The sequence below is a fragment of the Typopeltis vanoorti genome, chromosome 5 (assembly GCF_054136105.1).
Source record: "Typopeltis vanoorti isolate ZY-2024b chromosome 5, IOZ_Tvanoo_1.0, whole genome shotgun sequence".
NCBI classification, from domain to species: Eukaryota; Metazoa; Arthropoda; class Arachnida; order Uropygi; family Thelyphonidae; genus Typopeltis; species Typopeltis vanoorti.
Window position 1 is genome coordinate 54,188,520 of NC_143553.1, and position 27,446 is coordinate 54,215,965.

General features: G+C 32.9%; 1 long non-coding RNA gene across 1 annotated transcript in view; it reads left to right on the forward strand.

The window, feature by feature from the left end:
- The window catches only part of LOC150106420 (uncharacterized), a 127,874-nt gene that overhangs the window by 93,384 nt on the left and 7,044 nt on the right, over window positions 1-27,446 (forward strand). Inside the window, exon 2 of the long non-coding RNA XR_016548344.1 lies at window positions 9-306. This is a non-coding gene — a long non-coding RNA (uncharacterized LOC150106420). The remainder of the gene's footprint in view (window positions 1-8; window positions 307-27,446) is intronic.

Consider the following 27,446-nt stretch of genomic DNA (forward strand, 5'->3'; position numbering starts at 1 on the left):
TTATTTAGGTAGGATCTGTGGATGCTCGTGCTGTAGCCTTTAACCTTTTCATGTTGAGAGAGGTAATTAATGATATAATCGAATGACAAATGCAACAACTGGATAGCAAACACTGATTGAAGCGAAAAAGAAGAATTTGTGTGGTCTGGGCAAACACACAACCTACGTGCAAGAATTTAATCACGTTTGCTGGTGTCTGTCGAAGTACATAACACAGGATAAGGGTAGAAGTAATAAAGACTATCTATACGTAGCAGAGCCGAAACTAAATCATGCAGTTCCAGTACAACTGGCTAGCTTTGTATGGTGAGTTATATAAAAGACATTTATTTAATAAAGAAATTAAATAGATTTATTCAAATTTACAAATCAGAGAAATATATTTACATTAACTGATATTTCAGTGCAAATAATGGATTAATGTTTGATCATATGAACGATGTTTAAACATGTAAAGAGATAACAAGCGATGTTTTGAGAAGTGTATTGTTTGCATTCACATTTATCTTTTAAAAGAACAACAAAGTTGTCGTTTGGAAAATGGAATGGAATTGATTGAACATAAATTAATTATTGTTTATGGCGATTTCTATTAAAATAATAAAATTGTTAATGCATCACATAAAATATGCATTAACTACCAGAATTTTTTTTGACCATTTGAATTAAAAAAAATAATACTATATTAATCGTAGTTTCGTGTCATGGATATGCAATCGCTAAATGGCTCTGTTCATAGAGATTTATACCATTATCTTTTTTTTTAAAAGAAATAAGTAAAGTATATTTTGTTGCAATAGACGCTAGTAAGAGTTTCAGTAGGAAGAAGTCAAGTTCTTCTCAACATTAACGGCTCTTTTTGGTAATGATGGAGCTCTTTCAAGCGCTTTGTCTATAGACCGTTGCTGTTGCGAAAGAACTTCTTTTTGTTGATTGAGCGCTTAGGTTAGTGACCTGCTAACTCTCTGGTCAGATGGATACTAGTGGTTGTGTTAAATCATTTCACGTTTGTGAGGATTCAGTGTCCCAAAAGAAGAGAAGAAACTTTTTCTTTCGAAGCTGTTTTTCGATATTTACATCCTTGAACGATTTCTTCCCAGAACCTTATTAAAGTAGCAACCAGTCGATAGTAGCCAGTCCGTACTACCCCAAGGAATAGTCACTTTATATCTGCATCACTAATATGACTTCGCAAACGAAAACGACGCATTTCTTTCTCTTTTTGTTTTTTGTAAAAGAAAATGATTCTGACTTTAAAATGTCTTTTAACTGTGAAGTATGAGTCACATTAGAGTAACTTTAATATTAATAAAATATAGTTTCAGAAAATATAATTTTTCAATATTTTGCTATCAGTTATTTTAATTTAATAGCAGACAAATGTGACGAGAATGTTGAAAAAAATTAAAATTTTCTACTAAAAATAAAAAAAGAACAGTTTTAAGTATAAAACTAAATTCGAAAGCTAGTGGAAAAAATCTTCTAATTAAAGGGAAAAACCCTAAGGTTTTTTCACTCCTGGTTAGCTGAATATATCACGGAAATCATGAAAATATCAGATGCATTTTTTTTTTTGCTTTTATTATGCCATTTGTGCAATATACTCTAATATCGTCCATTAGAAATTGTGGAAAATTACACAGGAAGTGAATATTGTACGTTAAATATTACATTGCTTAGGAATATTAGAAAATGATGAAAAAGACCTATAAAGAAATCTCGAAAACTATCTCCATCTCAACAGAAAGTCTTGTTTCTTCTCCTCCTGTTTCGCCTTACAGTGCGAGAGAAACCTACTCTTAATATATCATACACTGCAGATATGCGTGTTTTTAAATTAGCCTAAAATTCATTACTTTATCGGTGCTTTATAACATCGGTTAATGTAATTCTAATGGAATATGATAAATGAATTCTGCTTATTGTAGGGGTTCCCAATCTTTTTGCCATCACACCTCCCTTTAGTATAATCTTAATGTACACATTAAGATTATACTAAAGGGAGGTGTGATTATTACACATCCCCTAAAAATCCAAACACTATAATGAATACAAATGAACAATGCGAGCAATACAAATGAACTTAACAAAGATATAAAAATAAAGATGTACAAATGAAACAAAATTAATTATTTATCCTAAACAATTATGGAATAATTATACAATTCTGTAACTAATTATATAAAACCATGTTACTCATGGTTTTATATAATTTCACAAACTAGTATTTTATGAAAGGATTTATTGTAACAATATAAAACTAAAAGGTTCTTCACACCTTCCATGGACTTTATCTGTACCTCCCTAAGGGAGGTACACCTCACAGTTTGGAAAACGCTGACTTATAGATTAAAATCATAGTTCATATTAATTTAATTTTAATTAATATAAAATTTGTTTAAAGTGGTCTGAAAGGAAAGCCCTAAATACCTGTGTACCAAAAGATTTGTCAAATTTGCGTAAATTTTTGTTTTAATTGTATTCCATTTATATGTTGTGTTATGAGTCTTCTACAAGGCTTCCAATTCCTCTTAACTGTTGGAATCTGGTCAGTGACGATTAGCAGATGCGATAGCTGTATCCAGGATCCAAGCCTATGATAAAATATTTCAAGATAGGAATTACAACATTTCTTTTAGAAACAGTTATTTTATTTATTTTTAATATTTATTATTATTATTTTTTTGTAGTTCTTCGTGAAATCCTGCGTCTCAGCTCATGTTTACAAGTGCTTTAGGCTTCATTATTTATGAAAAATTTATCTATTTTAGGTTTAAATTTCAGAAACTAACATGGAACAAGAGTGTTGATAGAGAATAGAGAATATGTAATTCACAAATGAACTTAACCTCCTTACTTGGTTAGGTGTTACTCTGTACGATTCTCAAATCCTCACAACTTTAGAAGATACTCTGTCACTTCACAGCTTCATCTCCAATGCTGTCTCATTGACAGTGTGTTTCTATTTCATGTCTTTTCTGTAGGTACTTTCATGAATGCTATTCCACTCAGCTGGCATTCATTATTTCCCCTCTTTCCACTAAGCTTGTACAACCGGAGCAACGGCTGTTCTACATCCATGTACTGTCCAACTGCAAACCAAGCAAATCAGTTTCTCCTCTTCCTCCTTAAGTTCGTTCACTTTTACTCATCAAGTGTTCCCCAATGACCAGCTTTTTGAACAGCTAGAGATGGCCCCAACTAATCAAAGTGGTTTCTCTCTATCTTAAGATCTGTCCACGCGTGGAATTAATATGCTGTACTTTCTGCAACTTCTGGTATGTGGGAATTTTTTATGTGACTCCCACTCACTAAAGGTTGAAAACAACTTTCCTTCTAAGTCAAGGAAGGAAATGCGCGAATTGTGATGTCTTCTAAGCAACAGTTGGGTTGGCTTGATCAACCCAGGTTCAGTTAAGCTCAAATTATATAAAAAAATGAGAAGGTTCCATATTTTTATTCAGCTGAATAAACATTCAGCTTCATTTAGCCACAATAACTTAAAACCTCGCGCTGCTTAATAATCGTGATCGTCTTATGCCAATCTTTGTACTGTACGCTTTGACATGTTGGCGAGCTTAAACTTAAAATTTTTAAAAATCACACATTGCTGAGCTACTTCTGTGTTAATACTGCCATAACAAAAACACGATTCTTTAGTGCTTTGTCTTTGACAGTGATATTGAAAGCCCTCCCACGAGGGCTTGCAATGGCTGCTGCTGCCTGGATGCGATTGTACGCAACTTAGAGGGAATATTGGTTGTCATGGTACATTAGTACCTTGAGTTGTATAAGGATATTTTTTTAGGGATTAATGTAAATTAAAAGCAAAATTGGAGGGATAAAGATAAAACTACGAAACTGTTTAAATAATGTTCTAAAGTCTTAAACTATTGACATCAATGAACCTATAAAATATTTGACCAATGAACAATTCAAGAGCAACTGATAAAAGTAGTTAAAGACTAATACTAATAATTTAAATCCCCTGCTGTAATAAACCATAACGTTATCGGAGAGCTTAAAATTGGAATGTATAAATCCTATTTCTGGTTAGTAAGGCGATTTAGGGCCGTTGCCTATTTATTTATCAGTTTAATTATATCACTTGCTATATGCCGTATCTTAAGAGTTTGGTTTATATGTTAAGAACTTTTACTTAAAGCAATAAGAGTTAGATACCCAAATTTGGTATACAACAACGTTAGGACCTCTGCTCGTTCATATTTCCCAGAGATCAACAACCCCACAAGGATTTGGTCTTCATAGTTATTACTTAAATGGTAAGACATTTGACGACTAAATTTGGTAATTATGCAGCTACATTTTATCATAACATAAAGCTGCATAAGACGAATTAAGTTTAGTTCTGTGAGCTCTTACCAAAGGACCTCAGTTAATATTTTAATGTTATAATTTACGGGTGTTTTTATAATGAAACAATGAAGCTATCTGATTCGGTGTAGGTAGCATTAGTAAAATAAACTTATTACTTGTAATAAATGAAAAAAATATGTACTCTGTATATATGCTTTCTCTGTTTCTCTGCACATTTGCTAATAGAAATCATGATTTCAAATTTAAGAAAAATGAAATTTTACAAATCTTGTTTTCTGTATTTTTTTTCTGCTCATCTGTAAATTATAGTTAATCTTGAAGGCAAATACTCCACCCTACTAGAGAATAGTACCTTCAACTGTTGGATTAGATTTATTGGAAATTCTGATGTATAGTTCGAATATAATACCCACGTATTATATTCGAACTATACATACATATCTGGCACATACTGATTCGGAAAATTAAAAATTTATTTTTGCAGCCAGGAACGTGCTGCATAAAATTATCTACTATTCTGTGAATTGGTATAAAGATTGCATTAGATTCGTGAAATAGGATAAAGTTGTAGATCTGGAAAATAATACTTATTAGTATTACTGGATTTAAAATAATTAATATCTTCATTAATATAATATCAAATTAAAATTTCTTAATATGTCATAAATGAAATCTGTTTTGTATGTGTATTTTATTTTCATGGAGGTGAAATTTCTTTTGTATATTTTGAAATTTCTTTTTGATACTCATACAAAAGAAATTTCACCTCCGCGAATTTGAGACCACGCATAGGACAGCAAGTTATTAATGTTTGAGGACTACTTTATCAACTTGTTATCTTATGCGTGGTCCTGTGGTCCTGCAGCCATCTTCATGCTCGCCTATTGCGCAGTGGTAGTGTCTGTTGGAATTTTACGTAGTATACACGAACATTTATGCCATATAAATGGAACAAAATAATCAAATATCGACTTTTGTTTCAGACTAGGAAAGGTCACGAAAGAAATAATTCGTCAGGAAAGATCCGGTGGCAATGGCACATTGATAAAAAATCGGCTATCAGGTTTCTTATCAAACGAATTTTAAAACTAAAAGAAAACGGTTTTCGAGGTGGCCAAGAAACTCTGTATGTCATAAACAGAAGAAATACTACCTCTACCTCTAAACTAAAACAAGATTTTAGTATAATCCTGAAACTAAAACGCAAAAGAAGTACTGACCTGATGAATCTTTTTATCATAACATAAACTGCATAAGAGGAATTAAGTTTAGTTCTGTGAGCTCTTACCAAAGGACCTCAGTTAATATTTTAATGTTATAATTTACGGGTGTTTTTATAATGAAACAATGAAGCTATCTGATTCGGTGTAGGTAGCATTAGTAAAATAAACTTATTACTTGTAATTAGTTTATTTTACTAATGGACGGAAAGGTCACGAAATAAATAATTCGTCAGGAAAGATCCGGTAGCAATGGCACATTTATAAAAAAATCGGCTTTCAGGTTTCTTATAAAATGAATTTTAAAACTAAAAAAAAATGGTTTTCGAGTGGTCAAGAAACTCTGTATGTCATAAACAACAGAAGAAATACTACCTCTACCTCTAGACTAAAACAAGATTTTAGTCTAATCCTGAAACTAAAACGCAAAAGAAGTACTGACCTGGTGAATCTTTGCTGCTTTTCATATCTGTATGTTAAGTTTTTAAATTTGATATACAAATATACAAACGTAACGTGCTTTGACTCACGTCTTGCCAAGTCTCAACCATTCCAAAGGAAGCAGAACTTGAAAATTTAAATATGTTTGAAGGAAATTCTGAGAACCCCGGAATTCATCTACTAAGTAATAATCACCGGAGATAAAAGAAGTACACTGGGATACCGAAGCAAAGTATAAATTGCTTCAGTGAAAACGAAGAGCTCATACTTCTAAACCATTCCACGTCGCAAATGCTACCGTTTTCGAGGGAACTCACGAAGGCATATCATATTTGTATAAGTATATAATTATATAGTTTTCTGTAATCATGGAAACATGACATCCTGAAAAATGTCCAGAAAAATTGACAAGTTCTGTATTTCTTCGCAGTAATGTTCTTGAGTTTAGGTGGTGCAGACTTCACGTTGTTTGAAAATCTGGTCCCATCAATCCCCTCTGTAGGGTCTATTTAATTCGTTATGGTTGATATCCATTTCGGTTTGAATTAAATACAGTATCTAAGGAGCTATTTCTGAGTGATGCCGCTTTACCATCTGATTTACTCCAGCAAATTATCTCTAAAAGAACATACTTCAGCAAATTTTAGACATATTTCGCCGGGCTATCTACTTCATTCGAGTGGAACAGAGTATTGAGAAAGGGCTGATTACATCGAAATACAATAAAATTATATACGCATGATAAAACGATCATGTTTTGTAATTTTTTATAATGGAGCAAATATTTCGTTGAAACAAAAACGAATACGTTTCTTGAGCTTTATTCCACACTTTATAATCACCTTTGCAAGCACAAACTTCCACCTAGAATAGTTAAGATATTTTTATGAAACCATCACTTCAGAACTGGGCCTCTTATTAATGGAAGCACATCTTCACATCTTTCACATCTCTCTCTCTCTTGATTACATCATCTGACACGAAATGAAGTCCTCTGAAACGTTTCTTCACTTTTTTGGAAGAAACAGAAGTCAATTGGAGCTACCAGCACATTGAGAAACCAGGGCATGGAATATCTGCAGTTTTTCGTTCTGTTGTGCATTGATTTACTTGTATTGATTTAGTTTAAATGCATAAATATTATCGAATTTGCAAGGAAAGTTACATTTATTTTATTTGTTTGAATGATTGCAAATTTGTTGCAAGGAACAGTTAAGGATCTAGATATGGAAAAAAATCATGTTATGAAAACGTTAATTTATACTTAGCGTTTCAACACACACTCTAGTTAACTTTCTTTCAAGGCGTGTGTTGATTCTTCTTCTTCTTTCTGTCATGGATTTTAGACAAAGTGGCCTGTTCCGGTCTCATGCTATCGCTTTCTTGGCCACCCAATTCTTCTTTTTCCATTTATTTTGTATCTGTATAGTATATTTGGCAGTCGGGTATTGTCTATTCGATGTAGATTTTCTTGCCATTTTCGTTAACATTTATTTATATAGTGGTTAATTGGTTTTATATTCAGGAATTGTAAAATTTCTTCATTTGTTTTATGGTCCCACATGGTAATATTCAGTTGTTTTTCTGAGAAATTTAATTTCTGCTGGTTGAATCCGCTTTGCATTCTTCTTTTTTTATGGTCCATGTTTCATTCACTTCCATATAATAAACTTGGTTTAGAAAGAACGTGATATACAGTAGTCTGATTTTGGTATAGTTTGTACCAAGATTACTTTAACAAAATTTGATATTTTAATGACTATATATTTTTCATCATCATATGATAAATCGCAGTCCAGATCTTTGAAAGTATCTACTTGTTCTAATATTTTATTATCTGTCACTATTTAATTCTTATTGGGTTTTCTCCTTTGGAAGCCATTATGTTTGTCTTTACTTTTGATATTTTTATATTATAATGTTCTGAAATTTTATTTAATGATTTTACTAATCTTTGTAGATCATCTTCTGATGTAGCTAATACAATTTGATCGTCTGCAAATACTAGTGTATCTACGCTGGGGGGGGGGGGCTGGAAACTGTTCTAGAGACCATCGATACTTTGTCCAGTGTAAATTTTTTTTCTAATACAATTTGATCATCTGAAAATAATAATATATGTACTGAAATTTTCGCTTCGTTTTTCAGACCTGACAGTCCACGGTGTGGTCTCTTATTTATACCTTTGAAGTCTTATTTTAAAGCTCCAGTTTGAGCTTCGAAACCTGCATAATCGTTGTCAATATAATGTGAGATATTCCTGAACCAGATATTCTAATAAACACCTAGAACAAAAATTACATTAAAGCAACTGATATAACCACAGGAAAGAACACACGAGAATATAAGAACATAAGTTACCTTCATAACTCATAACTCTGCTACTAGTATGTTCTTTCTTGTGGTTATATCAGTTGCTTTAATATCCTTTTTGTTCTAGGCGTTTATCAGAATTTTCCAGGCTCCCCTCGTATCTTTATTTGTAGGTTTATTTGCATAACAAATGGGTTATGGTGTTTCCAGGTTGTTATAATTTTATTTATATAAATATATTAAAAAGCAGAGGTGATAGAGTACATCCTTGCCGGCGATTTAAAATTCTCCTAGTAGATTGGGACTAGTTAATGAAGGGTTAGAAAAACTGGGAGGGATACTGAGAAGATGATTCATGGATAAATAAACTTATATTTTCAGTAAGTATGCAGCAGTTCACTGTTCCATTAAAATCGATAACAGTAAAAAAAGTAAAGGTAAACAAAAGTTGTTTGCACTTCTAAAATGAAAGATTCAAACATTTTAAAAATGAAGTGCACTGGGTGATTTCCCCTCTTTTTCATAAAGTATTAGTGTACTGCTTTAAAAGATAGATAAAGAAATTGTATTTGTATGCCAGATCGTAGAACAACAAGCAACTGCTGATGTGGAACGAAAGAACGAAAGTTTTTGAATGATGATACACAACACGATCCACCCATTAGAGTTTAATGGCCTTTAACAAATCGAATAAGAAGTTAATTGCAGTTGCCATATAAATACAAGAACATGCTTAAGTGAGAAAAGGGTTATAAATAATAATTAATAGGTAAAGAATCTTGGAAGAAAATTATTCTAAGAATGTAAACATATTTTCTTTGCCTAAACTTTCTGCAAAAGGGCATACATTTTTATTCTAGGTGTTTATTAGAATATCTGGTTCAGGAAGATCTCAAATTATATTGACAACGATTAGCACCGACATCATCTTGTTGTCTGTGCTAATCCAACAATTCAGCTACATTATGAGAAAGAAAGGCATTTTATTTCTTTCGAGTGATGTATATAGAGTGGAAAGAGAGCCATTATTTCACATAAATTTATTATGAATCTGAGGCTATTACGTTCATATGGAAACTCGAAAACCTTATGAGGGTAAAACATAAACTCATTGGACAAAACTGAACCAGTGTTCCAGTGTATTCTAGTGCAAAAGACGAACCTAGTATTCCAAATACAGTAGATGCACTCTTTCAAAAAAGATATTAATTACTAATTTTTGTAATATCACCCTGCATATATTCGATTCTCTTCTAGGCCACGAAGAACATCTATGATAGCTTTTCATCTGATAAGTATGGTAAATAAGCCATTCTCATAGGTGGAGAGAGTGGGGAAAGTCGGATGCCCTTCCGAAAATAGATAGACCGTGTACACACAGTTAGGTTTAGGAAAGTCGAGTTATATGGGTATGATAGACTATTCTGCCTAACAAATGAATGAAAAATGTATTAATCTGTATAGTAATACAAGCAGCGATTTGGAATGGCGATTTCACTCACTGACAATTGCTCATTAAGTTCAGGAAGATCTCAAATTATATTGACAACGATTATGATGGTATCAAAGCTCAACTGGAGTTTTAAAACAAGACTTCAAAGGTATAAATAGAAGACCACACTGAAGGCTGTCAGGTCTGACAAACGAAGCGAAAACTTCGGCACTTCATATGTTGTCGGGTTCATTCTCAGAAGTCAGTGAGGATTATATGCTAATGCGATAGTTACAACAAGTTAATTACACAGGACAAAGTACCGATGGTCTAGAACAGAATTTCCCGAATTGTGTTCCGCGGAAAGTAAATAAGTGTTCCGTGAAAAATTATCAAAATTAATATTAATATGAGCCTGGAATGGCTTTAAATGCTGCGACTCTAACCAAGGTGTTCCGTTAAAATTTCAGAAATTTGTGAAATGTTCCGTCGTAGGAAAAATTTGGGAAACGCTGGTCTAGAACACTCGCATGCGAATAAACTATTGCAAGATATTATGAATAATCCTTCCTATCAGCGGCTTTTCAGTACGTCATTGGTACCGCAGTTCAGTTATCCGCAGTGAATGACATGTGAATATTTTTGGCTATTATGTAAAGCTTGCAAACTTACAAGGATGCAAAACGGATGCAAATACACAATAGTTCTCTTATTTAATTCTTTCTGTTGTAAAGAAGAGTATCGAACATTTGTGGTTAAATTTAATAAAGTTCAACTTCACGATAACTTTCGATCCGAAAGACGATAAGCTCTCATCGGTTATATCCTGTAATATTATATCATTGTAACGTTGTAAAAGTTTTCAAAAGGGATCTTACGATGAATCTAATAATAGTTATCAATATTTTTCTTAGTGTATCTTTTTTTATCTAATTGTAAATTTTTTTATCGAACCTCGTAGGCAGTTTTATGATGCATTTCTTTTTTCTTTTTTTTTTCAAGATAGTGTAGAGTAGAAGAGACAATATATAGTTCAATATAGTGATCCGAAATAACCCTGTTTCACATTACAGCACGGTACAGCATATCCGTTTCTAGATATTATGTTAGTTTAATATTCAGTGATAGTACTTCTACACATACTGGTCAGTGAATTAGAAACCTTTATGCAGACGTACGTAAACTTACGCAGCGTATATGCAAACTACTTGGTCACGAGCGTCACCCCGTGTTCTAGGCAACTATTTAAGAATACTGCTGGTCAGTAATCGTCAATAGTTTTGATCACAATAGAAAAATAAAGGATTTTTCGAAGTTTGATAAAGGGCTTATTGTGAATGCCCGCCTGACTGGAGCAACGATTTTGAAAATAGCAGAGCTAACTGGTTTCTCGAAAATCGAGGTATCCCGGTTGTTTAGTCAGTGGGAAAATAACTTAGATTTCTTGTCTAAGAGGCCTAACTGTGGTCCTAAGACAATCTGGCAGGAATGAAATCGCCATCGTCTAAGAAGACTTGTACGGACAAAGAGCAGGGGTGTAGTCTCAAAAGAAATAGTGCCAGGGCTCTACCTTGAAAACAAAAATCCAGAGCATAAAGTGCGGCATTTATTATTATTATTATTGTATTAATTTTAATTATATTATATTATATTAATTATTATATTATTATTTATTTCATTTTTTTTAATTTTATTGATTTTTATTGATTGCTAAAATATTTATACATACAATAAACATCTTGTGTGACATTGCACCTTATAATTTTACAGAGTTCAGCACTAAGTGCTGCAATTCCTACATTGGATTTCAATTAAAATTTTTAATAATACCTTTTTGCTTTATATTATGTATTTACAACACATATTCTTCTAATATTAACAATAAAGATTAAGCAGGATTTTTTGTATAATTTTTTATTTTTTATTTTTATTTTTATTTTTTTTTAAAGTTTGAGAAAGAGTGATTATACATACAAATCTCTGCATTTGCTTATAAGGATTACTTGTAGCTGAGTGAGGCAAGTTAATCCCACCTACTTCGAAACTTGGGTTAGCTTTTATGAAGAGAGTGGCATTTAGCCTTCACTATTTGTGTTGTTGCTACTGTTTATGTATGGGATGTAGGCATTGGATGCTAGTGATTTATGATGTGTATATTAGTGTTAATGGTTTCTTAACTTTGTTGGTATATTTTCCAGAGTTCGTTTTTTAATGTTCTGTAGTTATCTACGTGTTTTAACTTTCTTGGTAGGTTGTTGAGTTGCTTGGGTATCTAATGTGATCTCACAAAAGAACCGTATGAGTTGTTGAAGGGTGTGGGGATATAGAGAGTTGTTGTAGGTCGTGTTATATGATATGTGTCTCTGTTATTTCGATAGGTGATGTTGAGGTAATTCCTTGTTAACGTCATGTAGTGTTTCAGGTTTTTAATGCTCAGAATTCTGTGTATCGCCATGTGATTGTCGGATATTGGTTGTTGCGTGTAAGGTGTCCAGATCACTGCTGACACGATTTTCCTGTGTAGTGTTTCTAATTTTGTTAGGTGGCTGTTTGATGTATTTGCACAGACTGTTATTCCGTATCTGAGTAGGGATTCGTAGATACCGTGATATAATTTCTTTATGTTGGGTAGAATAATGTCTTTAACTTGGAAGAGTTTTGCTGCAATGATCCGGAGTTTGCTGTGTAGGTATTCTATATGTTTTGTCCATTTAAGGTGGGACTCCATATAGAGACCGAGGTATTTTGTGTGTGTTACAGGTTTGATTTCGGAACATTGGCAGGTATCTTTGTTGTTAATGCAGCAGTATGTGTGACAATGTATCGATAGTGATGCAGGGCATATGATTCTTGGGTTGTGTATTATCAACATCTGTTTTGGTGCCGTTGATTAGAATTACGTTTTGGTGGAAGTATGTTGTGATTTCGTTTAGGTCTTGTTGTGCTTTGCAGAGAGCTGTGTTAATGTCTGTGTGGATTGCTAGTAGTGCAGTGTCATCTGCGTATTGAAATATTTTACTTCTTATGGATATGTTATGAACATCGTTAATGTATATGTTGATAATGAGTGGGTGATAATATGACACCTCGAGGTACACTATGTTTTACTTGTATACTCCGACTGTGACATGTACCTATTTTTGTTACTTGTGTTCTGTTTGAGAGGTAATTCTTGAACCATGTATGCAGTGTTCCTCTTATACCTATTGAGAATAGTTTGGTGAGTAGTATGTCATGTTCAAGTGTGTCAAATGCTTTGGTTAGGTCCAGCAGTATAAGGACTGCGCATTTGTTTTTGTCGAGAGCTTTGTTTATTGTGTCGACGATGTCTTCTAATAAAGTAATGGCGCTTTTTGTTTTCTGAAAGCCATATTGGTTTTGTGAGATGATGTTGTACTTCTGTAAATAGTTCTGTAGTCTGGTGTGTGTTATTTTTTCTAGAATTAATATCATATTATATAATATTATATATTAGATAATATAATAATAGCGGCAAGCTGCTATTTTTTGACCGAAAGCTGGAACTGCATTATAAGTCTTATTATTATAGTTCTTATAATTTATTATAATGAATTGAAACATTTTGATAGTTTTAAAAAAGTATCAGGGCGTCGCCCTGGCCCGACTACACCCCTGACAAAGAGAACTTCCTGTGTGCCAGCAATTGATCGAAGCATTTAATGAAGACTGTTCCCGACCCATATCTCACAGAGCTATGCACAGAAAATTGAAGGACCGGTATTGGTAGTCGCATTCCTATACGGAGACACGGAATTAAACAAAAGTTTCTAATTCAGGGGCCGGTATGTGTATATAGGATCTTTCACCTCGAACTACGAGTATGTGCTGAGTAAATACCAGCTATAATTAAAATAGTTCTAAATTAGTTCTTGTTGCAGGTGTTTCCTCAGAATAATCTTAATCACTTTCCAGTGTTATTTTTTTGAATGAAAAGGCTGATGGACAGCTTTATTATTATTATTATTATTATTATTATTATTATTATTATTATTATTATTATTATTATTATTATTGAAATGGCTGCTTGTTAGCCAGGTTGGCTGAGTGGTTAACGTATACACTCTCAGATTAGGTGGGCGATGTATTTCATCATCCAGTGTGTGACCACACTGGATGATGGTTGTTGGAGACCACGCTTATTGGAGAACAAAGTTCCATGTTTAATCTCTAGAACTACTGGGTTTTCGACTATGTAAAAATATCATACAAATAGCAATAAAATTGGATAAAAATAATATAAGAAATTCTTATTCCGTCCACGGTACTAATGTGCTATAGATTTACATCTTTTCGTGAGTTGGAGTCACATAAAAATATCACAGCTTTTAGGTTAACTTTCCGGTTGATACCGAATATTTATTTATTTGGGATGATGTATTTGGTATAGTTGAATTCATCTCAAGTTTTAAATGGTTATTTTGAAGTAATATTAATCTTGAGTAGCCGTCAACATTAATCTGTCTGTAAGTTTTTTGTGGAAAGTGATTCGGCTGTACAGATTTATTTTGTAGTAACAAACCTCCCAAATTCTTCTTTCATCTTGCAGTTTTGAATAGACCCAGAAATAATATAAAACGCACATACATTTCGTTCATACTGTTTGCATCAAATAAAGAAGCCGCACGCGATGTATCTCTTTTTTTTTTTTTTGTTAAAGTACTTGCACTAGTCTTTCACCTCAACTTCGTCTTCATTAAATTCTTTTTCTATCTCAGAGTTGACCTTTGCATTACTGTTTGATAACACAATACTGCATAATCTGCAGAACAAATAAAAGGAGATGTGTAAATTTATAAACTAAAAATCTCATTTATCAGAACTGAAAATGAAATTGATTCTAACACTGATCTCTGAGAGTTCTTATACTTATTTGCTTCTTTTTTTTTTGTTAAGTAACACTTGAACTATTTACATGTGGCTTTTCTAATAAAATATGAGCAATTTAGAGAGTCAAGTGTTTTCATTATTTCATTGTTGATTATATCTGTGTAGCTTATTTGTCACATAAAGAACTGCTTTCTTCGATGGTATTATTTTCCAACCCAAGATATTTGAAAAAAATGTTGCTTTGTGAAAGTTTATTATATTTTACGTTTATTATTTCACTAAGCTTTCCTCTTTTATATTATTGTTTATTTTTATGTTTTTTATTGCTTTTCTATAATTTCTGTAAATACTTCTGCATTCAGTATGACATGTAATTAGTTATCAATTAAGTTTTTGTCTCCCCTGCTTTAATTTATGGCATATTTTAAGCTACCGTAAAAATTCCCTTTTCTAACTATTCACTTATTTTTGTCAAACCATCTTTGGTATTTTTACTGTAGTGATAATTATTTTACAGAAATATTTAAATTAAACAGTGGATTTCTTCAAACAAACTAGCACGAAATCTTTAAACGTACAAGATTTCCTACTTGAACATTGATTGTAACTGAACTATAACTTTGAAATAAATCAGAAAATATAATAAAAAGTTAATGGTATATCGATTATTTATACGAATCTGCATCTTTTCCGTTGAACAGAGAAAGAAATAAAAAACAAGATTTCTTGCATGCAATTAAAAAAAAATTGTCTTGTTTAAGACTTGATGCTTCTGTGTTTCCATACCGGTTAGTTCGGCTTGCGTAAATCAAGTGGCGGAATAGCTCGTATCTGTGTCAGGAGTATACGTTGTCAGTTACTAATTTTTTTGTTCGTCGCATCCACTAAGACTTCAGAATATAATTTCTATTGTATAGTTCATACTCGTTGCATGATTGCCACATGAATGTATCATATTGCGATTCGGTCATCCTCACATATAGTTTTAATTATCTGGATGAAGGCTGCAGCAATATTAGACTTTAAATGCTACAGTTAGCATATTTGCAACACGTCTTTTCACATCTTTTCCCAAAATATAAACAATTTTTTCCCCTGTATCTTCATCGACATTCGTTCTCGAAGTCTTTCATTATTTTGTTTTCAGTTCACAATAATGAAAAAAGAAAACCAAATTGGTTTTCTTTTTTCGAAATAAAAAAAACGATATAAAGTCAGAGATATCAGATTTAGAATAATATGTTACATTATCACGTTTCATTTGCGATTTAGTGAATCGTATGTCATGCATGTGCTATACTGCAGAAACAAAATACTAGGAACGGGTTTCTTTTTTCATTATTGTGAACTGAACACAATTTATAAATATACAGCGTCTGCTGAACGATATAAAGTCAGAGATATCAGATTTAGAATAATATGTTACATTATCACGTTTCATTTGCGATTTAGTGAATCGTATGTCATGCATGTGCTATACTGCAGAAACAAAATACTAGGAACGGGTAAGCGAGGTGCCACATCCCTCAAGGTTATCTTGCCAATTATACGTACTATATATAGTATAGAAATGAGATCCGAAGAACTTTAAAAAGAAGTTAGGAAGTGGCGTATAATATAACATCCCACTCGCTTTCGTAATACGGGTTGCTTAATAACTTGCTTAATTATTAATAGCTAACGAGATTAGTACACTGGATCCAATTAATATTTCCGAGGAGTAAGTAAAATTACTCTCACCTAAGGCAAATTCCAGGTGTGCAGTAAAAGAATTTTGATTTGATTTAACTGATAATTATAACTGATGAACACTTTTCCACTGGTCTTAATATATTAAGTTTTCATCAAAATGGGTTTCTTCCATCGTGGTATTTTATGCGAATGGATAGAGACAGCCTCGTTACATATGTCTCTGTTTCTATGCGGATGGATAGAGACTCAGAGACATATGTAACGAGGCTGACACGTGCTTTACTTTTGCGACCGAGTTTTAAAAATCCTGTTAGCATACGACATGTTTGGGATTAGCATTTGATAGAATTGTGCCAGTACCACTTAGGCTATGAGACGAATGCAGTTATGTCTGTTATTGCCTATGTGCCCTGAATATACTACAGACAAGAAAACGGATGGTTTTTACGATTATGAGACTAACTTGCCTTTAGTTTGTAGAAGTTAATAAATGTTCCTCGTGTTCCAGAGGGAGGATTCGAACCAAGTTACTCGCAATCAAACGGCATTGTCGATTCTTCCTACTGCACTTCGGATGGATTATACAAAATGCAAAATTGTCAGTGCGGAAACTCGAATAAACTTCAAACATCGAGGTCTCCCTCTACAGATACCTTAACCATACTACCGTCAAAATTGACAGAGCTTAGTGGCCTACTAAAATCATTCGCCGGTTTTATAGCAGTCAGAGAATTGTAAAGGAACTCCTAAGTTCATGGAGTCCACCGAAGGATTATTACGGATGTAATAATCCTTCGGTGAATGAGTTACGCCACCTTCCAAATTTCCTTCGTTTCAGAATATTTGACTCTTTCATATCATTTATTGGTACACCCTTGTTTAGGCAAAACTGATATTTACGCTCCTCGTGACACGGAACACATATTTTTCTCTTTTATGTGACTTCCATCGATGAAAGCTTGTAAAGCTACAGTACATTAGTACTGTGGTTAAGTGGATGTTTTAAATTATTCTTTATTATTTTATTTTCACATCATCCAAGAACCCTGTTCTAGAAACGAAATATGTAACTTTTTTCAAGTCATCTCTTCAGGGCGGCTGTCTCACACAGGGCGATGAAATTCACCTCGGTCTAAAACAATATCATTAGAGTTGACTGGCTGTACAGTATGCAAATGCATTATGTTAACAGCAAATAGGGAAGAACTGACAGATAAGAGGTGTTATTAAAGGATGCCATATCAGCGACCTTTCTGATACACGGAGAAAATATTCGTAAGCAATATTTTACTAATGGACATGTGAGGATGCGATCTCAGCTAAGAAACACAGTAGGACCCATTCTTTTAACATCAGAGGACTGTGGGTGCTCTGAAGGATGGTACGAAATTTCGGCAGTTAGATATCGAAATGGTCAACAACGAATTCAAAGAATGTATAGGGATTGAATTATTAGTAGGATGCTACGTAAACAGTTGCAATAATCCTTTCGGTTTCTACAGAATTGCAGTTACGCATAAGTCATGATAATCAACAGTGCAGACTGCGCTGGTGTAATGAACATCGTGACTGATTTGTAGAATTTGGGATCCATATCAATCATTCTATGCTTTTTTTTTCTAATTTAGCTGAGCCGACTATGGATGTCACTGATTCTTAAGGAATCATGTTAAGGAATGCATTAGCCCGAAGACATCATTTTTATCTGTGAAACTAGATAGCTAAGGTCTAGAGCTGTTTCTCTGTAATGTCCAAAAGAATGGCATTACAGATATGCTGGCAGATATGCAGCAGCTCTGGATAATGCAATGCTTAGCCTTGGGCATTTCTATAGTGTACCATGTTATATTGCAGGTATTATTATGACATAGTTGTGTTGTGGCAGACTTGACCGGATTATAGAATTTTGACCTTAACATTCACTAGACCATTTCTGGGACGAACTGAACTAAACAATTCTCAGTCATTGAGTGTGGCTAGACCAGTGCATCCAGCAAGAATAATCTCTTGCCGATATTGAAGGAAGAACTACAAAATGTCTGATTCGTATTATCTCATCGTGGAAGAGAGTAATATGCCTAGAATGCGAAAGTGTTATTATTGTCAGAGAAGGAACACGTACGTTTTTGGATGTGTAATTTAGTTTCATTTGAAATAAGCACGCATTATAAACTCGAAAAGCTATACTGACTTGTTAAGAGCAGGTCTTAAGAAATGTTTATATTTTTCATGGTATTGGAACACAGCCTTTGCGACAAGAAGTGGATTTTACCAGATGAGCAGGTTAAGCAGGTATTAATAATTTAATACATTGATTGATTGATTTAATAAATAAACGAATCTTTTCCTTTTATCTGTAACGTGTAGGCTGTCATGTATATCTACGTGAAAATGGTATTAAGTATACAAATTAAGAGCGAAAACATTTCAATATTTCATTTTTATTTATTTCTCTATTTTTCTTATGTCATCATCATCAAATTCCTGCCATGTACCCTCAAGGGGTGTACAAAGGATATTTAATATACTTGAGAATGATTACTATATTTCCAAAATTTGCAATAGTTAATCGAATTAGCATTCTCATGTTGGATAAGTTAATCTTATTTTCTTCGAATCTGTTATAAAATATATAAATTTACCCTTATGATTACGTATGATTTACTTAATACAAAAAAGGTTAAAATAGCTTACATATATATGCAGTATCTGTGACTATCATTTATCTACAAAAAACCACTTAGCGTTTATATTCGGCTATGTCATAAAAATAAATGTAGATATCGATTAAATATCCAGCAGTCATCGATCGAATTAATATCGATTGTGCGTGAGAGAGGTTTAAAGAAAGTTAGCAGTATCCCGTAAACGGAAATAATGGATGGAAGAGCACGGTAGAATTTGGTCACGATTCAATTTTGCTATCATATAGGTCCACAGTTAGAAGACCTTGAATGAGAAATGAATATGCACCTTAGCAGAAATAAATAAATAATACAGCTACATAAAGTAAACTGAATTATGAACACTTGCTTAGCATCCTGGGTTATGTTTAGCACAGCTAAGAAACAGTCTATATACTTCAGTTATTAAGTTTTTCAGTATTGAGACGACATTTTTCCAAACATATAACAGGTTTTTTAAAATTAACGATATACTGTAGCTCAACAAGTTTTGTAAATTGTCGGACTTACATTGTCAGAAATACCAAAACTTATATAACAAAAACTAGAAAAATTAATTACACGGCAGATGTTATCAGAACTTCATATCTAGTGCAAATAAACAAAGTGACCAGAAGAAATCGTTGTATTAATTACTATGTACAGGTTGAAAAAAAATGGGAACGGAATAAGCTCATAAGAAAAAAGTCCAGTTTAGTGAATCTACAAAACCTATACCACAATAAAAGCTGTTATAGAGAATCGCTCAAAAATGAACTAAAAAAAGTTAAACACAGCTACTACCATCGATGATGCTAATGAAATCTTAACAAAATCTATCTTGAATTCTGCACTAGAAATAGGAGGTGTAAAAAGGCACCAAAGAGAGGAAAAACTAAGACAGAAAACTTTAGATATGATGAAGAAAAGAAAAGATATGAAAAGAAATTTGAATGACACCAAAATAAAATAGAATATACGGAAATTTGTAAAACTATACGTAAAAGGATGAAACATGAAATTATATCATATAATACTAGGAAATTTAAAGAAACAATAGAAAACAATAGTAATATGAAGGTCCTAAGACGAACATTATCAGTTGGAACAAAGGAAATAGCTGCTGTAAGAGGAGAAAATGGTGAGCTTATAAAAAAATAGAGATGCAATAATAATAATAATAATTATTATTATTATTGTTTATTATTTTTATTATTATTTCGGGCGACTCCAGGAGTCCTTAGACTCATCGAGGGAGGCCCTAAACATCATGTCCACATAACTATGCGATTACATTCTCACAGTATCTATCATACCTTGTCTTGAACTCGTTCACCGTCATAGCACCCACAACAGACTCTGGCAGCTTATTCCACTCATTTACCATTCTAAAAGTAATCAAAAGAATTCAGGAATTTTATACTGAACTCTATGAAGACAAAGACCGAGACATCCAAGAATCATCTATGAATAACTCACGTGAGGAAGAACACTATTCCCTGAGATCTTACAAGGAGAAGTGGAAATGGCACTGCGGGAAATGAATAGTGGAAAGGTCCCAGGAGAAGATGGAATTATGGTAGACTTCTTAAAACTAGGAGGAAGCCCTGTCATCAAACAGCTGACTAAACTCTTTAATAAATGTCTAAAACAGAGAAAATTCCAAAAAATTGGAACAATTCACTTCTAATGTTAATTTTTAAAAATGGCAATAAGGAAGAAATTAAAATCTACAGACCTAAGCCTACTCCCCACCATATATAAAGTCTCCCCAAAAATTTTAAATAATAGAATAAAATTAAACTAGAGGGAATGCAATACTGTGAACAAGCTGGATTTAGAAATAATTACAATACTTTGGACCATGTTCACACATTAAGAAAGCTCATTGAAAAATCAATTGAATACAATAGACCCTTATGTATGGCCCATATAGACTACGAAAAAGCATTTGATTCAGTTAAAACATCTGCAACACTAAAAGCACTTGAAACCCAGGGAACTGAGAAACCATATATTGAAACACTAAAACATATTTACAATAACGAAATTTCTGTAATTAAATTATATAAAAACAGTGAAAAATTTCCAATACAAAAAGGCATCCGGCAAAGCGACACCATATCTCCCAAATTATTTACAGCTGCACTAGAGGAAGTCTTTAGAAGCCTTGGTTGGTAAACAAAAGGAATACACATAAATGGAGAAAGGCTGCATCATCTGAAATTTGCAGATGATATTGTCCTAATTGCAGATGATCTTGAAGATCTGGAAGAAAGGCTAAATCAGCTAAATGAAGCCTCCAGAGTAACTGGATTAAAACTAAATAGAGAAAAAAAACAAAAATAATGATGAATAAATACATAAACCATAGAACTGTCAAAGTTGAAAACCATGAAATAGAACAAGTTACTTCATATGTATATTTGGGCCAATTATTATCCTTGGAGGATTGCCAAAGAAAAGAGATTGAACGAAGAATTCACCTTGGATGGATGGCGTATGGGAAAATGAGAGACATATTCAGAAATGACATCCTTATGAGTCTAAAAAGGAAAGCTTTTGACCAGCGCATACTTCCTGTCCTAACATATGGAGGAAAAACATGGACTTTAACAGAAGCCCTAAACAAAAAGCTGAGAACTACACAACACCACATGGAGAGAAGTATGCTAAAAATAACATTAAGAGATAGGAAGACAAATGCCTGAATAAGATCTAAAACAGGTGTCATGGATATTGTAAAATGCATTAAACAGGCTAAGTGGAGATGGGCTGGCCATTTTGCCAGATGCAGTGACAGGAGATGGACTAGAAAAACAACAGAGTGGAGACCAATGGATGGAGAAAGACAAAGAGAAAGACCGAGAAGAAGGTACAGGGATGAAATGGAACAAATTGCAGGAGTGAGGTGGATGGGAGAGGCAGAAAACCGAGTCGTCTGGAAATTCAGGGGGAGACCTTCGTCCAGCAGTGGATAGAACCAAAAGGTTGAAGAAAGAATACAGGTTGAAACAGTGTTAGTTGTCGCTGTCACGTTCTGTGGCATGATGTGTAATATCCCAGTTCTGCGGTTGTTAGGTTTTTGATGAATGCTGAACAAACATGGTGTAGGGTTTATCCTTGTTTTTATCATATGTTGTAGAAATCCGGAGAATTTCTGAGCCATTTCTGCTTTAAAGTTTTTGAAAAACGATTATGATCAGTATATGCATTTCTGCTTCTTACCAAACTACTGGTGGCTTTGTTTTTTCTATGGAAGTCGAATTCTGGTGTATTAGTCTATATATTGATTCTACTAGGTGTCTAACGGCATTGGTGGGGATTTGTAGCTATGTATGTATGTATGTATGTATGTTAATACTAGCGTAATTAATAGACATAATGAACTGATTGTACACGAAATTACATAAAGAAAAAGTATTAAATGTATAAGAACACATTTTATATGTAAGAACAAATGTATATTTCGTTATTACTATCATCATGCCATTAGAGCGAACACACAACACACTTACAGCAAAAGGACCGTTATCATGACTAGAATGGAACGTAAACAAAGTGCATTTTTTCTTTCTTTTTTATGTTAGAAATATGATTCCATTAGAACACATAGAATCATATAAACACATAATACATGATCCATAAAGTGGGAAGTTTATGGGATTCTCAGCTTTTCGCTTTATAAGAAGCCTACGTTTACTGGAAGATAAATTCTTCCTGCAAATATAGATAAAAGGGACGTCACCATTTCTTAAAATTTTGAAAATTTCAAACTGCCATTGCTATTCAAATTGGATTGATTGCGAAGGACTTCGTAACATTATTTAACGAGGACTACTATGAAGAATATTGTATTTTTCCAGAGGATTCCATTGCTTTTAGAAACTCCGTGTTCTGCATGACCAGATTTCTTAGGCTGGCGAAAATGAATATAATCCGTTTTTTTTTTCAGATGTCCACAATACGACCCGTCCTGGTAATAAGAAGGGAGTTGCAGGAACATGGAATCTTGTAAATTCTTTGTGAGATGTTTTATTTACTAACTTGTAAGCCTGGCAGTCAAATTTTTAGGACCTTTAGGATGAATTCAGAGATGACTTTGATATACTGAATGAATATCTCTTGATATTTGGTTGTTAGGAGAATAATCATCCAAAACGTGTAATTTGGATGGAACATCTATTGGTTATTGAGAATTATGTTATGTTTAATACATTTTAATTCTTGTATTTGGAATCTTCTGAAGAGCAGATCGTATATGTCCTGTGGTAAAAGTGTCTTGACAATTCCGAATGTTTGTGAAGAGTGATGCATTGACTCTTGAAGAATGTATCTTCCAGTAAACGTAAGCTTCTTATAAAGCGAGAAGCTAAGAAATCCATAAATTCCACTTTATAAGTATATCAGAGAAAGAAAGGACTCAGTTATCTTCCTTTTTGTAATATATATTTTATTCTATTATATTTTCACTACTATGACACATGTTTATTGGAAATCATGTCATCTCTCATCATCATCAACATCATCATTTTGTGGTATTTTTCTATGAAGTAGTTTTTCACTACTATTATTCCTATCGATAACTCCCTTCCGAACCAATCTATTATTTATCCAGTTTCCAGGGTCTTTGATTTAATTGGCTCTTATTTTTCTGTCTTCTAAATGCTCCTATTGCCTCATAATCAACTTATCTATATGTTGGTCTTTTCTGAATCTTTTTCCTGCCATTTTTATTTCAAATACGTTTTGGTAATCTTTCATCTTCATTCCATTTCCGTGATAATACGATCTTAGATTAGCTCTGCTTACGTATCCTCGAATAATAATAATATCAATTTTTTCCTGATATCTTCATTTTTATTATGGTTCTGTTCTGCTATTGATACAATTTGTTCACTCCCCATGATTTTCTCAAGGCTCTCATATTTGTGATCCTAGTGTTGAGCATTCATACGCTGCAAGCCTGATCTTTTGCCTGTTTTATTTCGTATTCCGTATAAATTTATTCTGTTGACTCTAATCCATTTGAGCTAAGTTTCTTCTATTATCTATTTCCATATTTTGCTTCCCACCTTCACTACATATTGTACCTAAAAGTCAAATGAGCTATCTGTTTCCCAGTTTGATTACCACTTACTATTCAATGTTTTCTGTTTTCTTGTCGTGCATTTTTACAGTATCAGTCTTTTTATTGCTAATTTTCATACCAAAACTCTTGAAGATTTGTATCAGATTTATTTAAGGGGATTACATCATCTGCATTATAAAAACTAAGCTCAATATCGCTCATCCGTCATCTAGTAAATCTTTCAATTTTACTTTACATCTGGATTAAGTATAAGTTATGTATTATTCTATAAGAAAAACTCTTGTTTTTTATCATATACTTTTTTCGAAATCAACAAAACTTAAATAATCCTGCTATACTCCCATGATTTCTTGATTATTTGTCGTACAGTAAAGTATCATTCTGGAAACTCCTATATAATTTAGCTATTTAAGCTAAACTAATCTTTAATAATAACTAATATTGAAAAACAAATTTTTCAATATTTTCTCTCAACCTTTTCTCAAGTATGATTGCATAAATGTTTCCTGAAACCCTCGGCAGGGAAATTTTGATTCATTAAAAAAATTAAAACAATTGGTACAACGAAAAAACTACTCCAATAATCTGTTTTTGTTGTCATGCTCACTGAGCTTTCTGAATTATGTGGTGTGGCGTATAAAACTGGCATGTTCCCATATTTGAACATTTCTGGTCGAATTTCTCTTACAGCTGCTTTTTATTATTTAATGTTTGCTGATGACTTTTTAACAGCAATTATTGAAGTGTTTTCCCGTTTACGTGTCCCCTTTCTTGATATTTTTATCACATTTCTATTATTTGTTAACCCATTTAATGATTTTTTAAGTAATTAGTTCAGGCATCTGGAACATTCTTATCTTCAGTTTATAAATATCATTGTTATCATATCCGAATTCATTTTTATGGTTATACTTTTTCCTCCATTTGTAAGCTTTCTTCCTTACGAAAACCTTTTGCCATATTCACGACATCTATTCTCCCAAATATTCTTTTCAAAAATTTCCCAATACTTCTCCTGTATGTGTAGCAGTTATTACTCATATGGTTTCTACATTTCTGTATATTTTCTAAAGAGCACATGCTTAAGTTAACTAAGAACTTTTTATATTATTCATTTTATGGACGGCTTGTTTACTTCTGCCTCCCACGTGTCTAACAGATTTTTCTCTGCTTCCAAAAAACTTCACTACATACGTCCTTGGTTGAATCATCTCACTGTGTGTTCTTTCGACAGGCCTTTAAGGCACACGCCATACCCACATTGGCTTTCGTAACCATAACTTTCAGGATAAGGTAGTAGTTAGTTTTATGTCTAAATATATATTTTTTTGTGTTTAAATTGCATGTGTTCTTGCCGGTTTGTCTATCTGCGGGATGAAAAACCCTTCCATGTTTGTATGCAAAAATATAAATAATAGAATTATCTGATTGTCGATAGATAGGTGATATTTCTTTCGAAGACCATTTTTCATGCAATGAAAATGTAGATTGGTATTGTATAGGCAAAAATTTATTTCGGTATATTTAATTGACGTGCTACATCATAGTGAAAATAAAATAAGAAAGGGGATATTAAATCCCACATTGTTTTAAAACCGAATTTTAACCCCCTTAATTTAAGAAATGTTTATATCGACAAAATGAAGCCTATTGGCTCTTTATATTTAAGTAAAATAAGAATGTTTTGCATAATCACACAAATATTCATCTAACGCCTTTTGATTTTACCAAAGGAACGAGAGGAGCTCTTTTAACCCTGACTAACTTTTGGAAATATGTAAGAAGCCGTTCTCCTCCCTTAACCGTTACCAGAAACTGAGCTCATGACTATCAAAGCATTTTTAAAACAACAGAACCAAGAAGTTATTCTTTAAACTGACCTCTTAAGTAGTTATTACTTTAAATAAAATAAAAAATAAAAAAAAATACCCAGAAACTATACATTAATTTCTTTGTATTATTACATTCATTATTATAAAACCATAAATATTTCTCAATGTAGTTATGTTTTTTTTTTTTTTGCTATTAAGAAACTGATTTCTTATTTTAGGGTTTGTTATTTGTATATGATGAATTATTAACTAAAAAATAGAACAGCTGTTCTATGAACTGATGACTAGGTTAATCCAAGACTGGAGAACGATTATAAATGCGAATTGATTAGCAGGTCACGAGACATCTGTGTGAAACGACAAGGTAGTCGCTTCACACAGATGTGAAGCAACTAACTAATACTATTAGGCCAGTATATTATATATATGCGTATGATATCATCTATTGTCTGCTGCCCATTTTGTGGGATGAGAAAATCAAAGTTTTTTCTTAATATGACCTCTGTATAAAACGGAATAACCACTATCATTTACAGATCAGTAGGAAAGGCTTGTCTGTTGTTATTGCTCTGATCGCTGCTGAAATTTAAAGCGTTAAACAAATATTTAACACGAATCCTAAAATATCACTGGATTTGTTTTAAATACTAATACAAACTTTATAATTTTTTCTCCTTCTCTTGATATTTTATTATTTGTCTTATATTATTATAGCCGGCCTGTAGGGCCGACGGAAGTGGGCATGCGGTGCATGCGGGCGCCGCTGCAAAGGGGGGGCACAGCCGCCGGGGTACGGTTCATAAGTTCATTTTTAAGAAACAAAATTTTTATCATAAAAACAAAAAATTCTTAGAATGATCAATATTAAAATAAATAAGGCCTAATAAACCGAATAAAAAACAAACAAACATGTATATTGCCGCCGCTTTGATCAGCCAGCTGTTTATAATTTTGCGGCGAGAGCAGGCTAAATGCTTTCCTGCAGAATGTTTTTATGCGCTGAAACGAATTTTCGTACAAAACATATGTTGCTAGTTAATCAGTCATATGGTACTCATCTCAGTAGGCTACTGACACTAGGGACTATTATTTCGTCTATGTGTCGTGTTGTGTAATAATTTCTTGTGGGTATAAAATAGAAATGGAATCAAAAATTAAAAAAAAAAGTTATCCGGTGCACAAAATCGTAAGCATCATGCTGGGAAAGAAGCAGATATTAAGAAACAAACTGGGGCTCTTAATCAATTTGTTAAAATATTAAAATATTCTGATGCAGATTGTAACCAAACTCGATTCATCAGAAATCAGAGTTGAAGAACCGTGCACATCATCCAGTTTGCATGAAAGTAGTATTGCAACTATTGAACAAGATAGCAAGACGCATTATTTAAGTGAAAAACAGTTAAAAGATTTAGTTGTAGTTGACCACGAAACTAACTCATTGTTAGTCTGTAAATTTAGAAGATCCAGGTGAATGGGGAAATATTGATGAAAAATTACGAGCTGTTTTAATTGAAATGGAGCCTGTTCAAAAGAAAAATATAATATATCCCAGAGATACATATGGTCGTAAAT